Source organism: Triturus cristatus, chromosome 2_1, assembly GCF_964204655.1.
Source record: "Triturus cristatus chromosome 2_1, aTriCri1.1, whole genome shotgun sequence".
NCBI lineage: Eukaryota > Metazoa > Chordata > Amphibia > Caudata > Salamandridae > Triturus > Triturus cristatus.
The window spans coordinates 529,241,331-529,243,900 of record NC_140581.1 but is presented as its reverse complement, the minus strand read 5'-3'; the positions used below and the strand labels follow the sequence as shown (position 1 = coordinate 529,243,900).

Here is a 2,570-nt window from a genome sequence, read left to right as displayed (position 1 = left end):
GCACGACCCTTCAGGGGAAACCGAATGGCAGTGCCTTGCAGTGTTTGGAGCAACCGTCAAAGGTCCTGTCACCAAAGGCACTCCTGCACCCGTTCTTGACCGGACTGGGCTTAGGAGGGACAAGGAGGGGAAGCCTTGATGGGGCATCAGGTCATCTTGCTGCACGGGCAGTGGATGGTAGGTTGGCACCACCTTCCTCCCTCCTCTCCTGCTCCCACAGGTAGACACACATTGCAAAACATTGCCTGTGACTGTTGGCGGTGGATCACTCGGCTCATGCGTCAGTGAAGAACTCAGCTAGCTGTGAGAATTAGTGTAAATTACAGGACACATTGATCATTGACACTTTCAATGAAACTTACGGCCCTGGGTTCCTCTCCTTCCTGAGGGTTGCTCGAGAGTCAATCACCCAGGTACTTCCCCAGGGCACAGCTGGGGCCATTACAGGGTAGCACCGCTCCCTTCGTCCCCCCACAAGGTGAGACCCCCGATCACCCTTTGCAGGATCCCTACCTCCCCGGTCCTGTCATTGAGGTACACCACCGGAGTGCCTTGCCATCTGTCCCACCTTAGCGGGGTGCAGGCAGGCAACCGGTCTGCCCCGGGGTGCCTGGCTGTCTGTGGTATTCCATGGCTGACAACGGGTACTGTCACGGATACCCACCTTCATGGTCGGGATCTGGGGAGGGCCACTTCCCTACCAGGCATTTTGGGTTCTCACATGCCCCGCGGGCCTCGGTCTCTAATCCTGGAAAAGAGCTGTGCTGCTGTTACCCCTACAGCCCAGGGGCAGTGTTCCCAGGCTCCCCCATGCTACGGCATCTGACTATGACCTAAGATCAGATGTGGTGACCTACTGAATTTAAGCATATTACTAAGCGGAAGAAAATAAACTAACCAGGATTCCCTCAGTAATGGTGAGTGAAGAGGGAAGAGCCTAGCGCCGAATCCCCAACACAGCGTGCATTTCCTCCGTGGTGGTGCTTTGCGAGCGGCTCTGTCATTGTGAAGACTTCGGGTGGCAGGTGGCTCTCCGCGCCTATAAAGAGTGTTACAGCCCCCATGGCATCAACTTTGCAGTGTACTTGGGGCCAAGGGAGATTCAAACACCTCCTAACAACTGGAACTGACTCTCTTACCACTTGTCCTCCAGCACCTCTGGGGCCAGACTCTAATAGGAAATAATGCTGGTTGCCCGGGAAGGTGCCCTCCTTCCATGTGGAATCTGATCCACAACATCCGACTGCAAGCTCTGCTACTGCACCTCCACATCATCATTCTTAATATGCTCACCAGCCTTTCTTGCTGCCAACAAGGCCCTCAGCACATTTTGCAGCTCCTCCTTTCCAGCAGGGCCTCTAAAAGAACACTTGAAATCCTTACAAATATTTTTAAGTTGAGGCACTGTTTAGGACTCCAGTTTCTCCTGGCAAAAATCAAAGGGAAGTCTTTTTAGTGCACAAGACACTGCTGTACCTGATCTGGCTTCAGGCACAGTACATGTGAATGGAGACAGCTTTGTATGAGGTTAGGCAGAGCCCTATTCAGGGGTCAGTGACAACTCCTCCCACCACTCTAGCACAGGAAGACCCATCAGCCTGGTGATGGGCCATGAGGTTTTGCAGGGAACACCTTCCTGCTCAAAATCAATAATTTAAGGCATTTTCCGCTTTCTATGCATGCTGCAGAATGCACCATGCATAAAAAGAAAAAAAAGAGGAGAAAAAAAAGAGTTTCTCCTCGTTGCACCACTCCTACACCGCCCTAGGGGAGGCATAGGATTCTGACACATTCCCAGCTTTATATAATTTGTAAATCGGTGAATGTGTCACATTCCATGAATGTTGCGTGGGAACACCCACAGCAACACCCATAGAATACTCCTTTTACACAGAGTAATGCGGAAAAGGGGCCCATATTTACAAGGCCATGAAAAGTCACACAGGGTGACTTTAAGTGGCCTTGTAAATATGGGCAGGCACACTGCGCCACCAGTGTGTCAAAATAAATGACACACCTGCAGGTCAATGCCCTTGTAAATGAGGCCCCAAATCTCTATCTCTTCTCAATTGGAAGTTACACTTGTAAGAGGCTGCAAGGCAGCTCCAATGATAACCTATGGGAGAGATAGTCCTAGTAATATTGAAAAACGAAATTAGCAGTATTTCACTATCAGGACATGTAAAACACACCTTTATACGTCCTACCTTTCAAAAACACTGTGCTGTGCCCATGGGGCCACCTTGGACCTACCTTAGGGATGCCTTAAATGTAGTAAAATGGCAGGTTTGTGCCTGGCAAGTGGGTGAACTAGCCAGGTTGACATGGCAGTTTAAAACTGCATTCACAGACAGTGAAGTGGCAGGTGTTAGAACTGGGGGTCTCTAGTTGGCTGAGGTAGGTACCTTAGGCCAAATAGGGACCCTTGCTTCCACGTCAGGGAAAGGAAGGACACCTGCTCAGATAGCCCCTGCTCACCCACTCGGTAGCTTGGCACGAGCAGCCAGACTTATCTTCAAGGCAAGTGTGTAAAGTATTTGCAACCACGCTCTCAGTAACCCAATGATGAC

At 50.7% G+C, this 2,570-nt stretch overlaps 1 pseudogene; it reads left to right on the top strand.

The window, feature by feature from the left end:
• Positions 1-249: 249 nt before the first annotated feature.
• On the top strand, positions 250-404 carry LOC146865600 (5.8S ribosomal RNA; annotated as a pseudogene).
• The last annotated feature ends 2,166 nt before the right edge of the window (positions 405-2,570 follow it).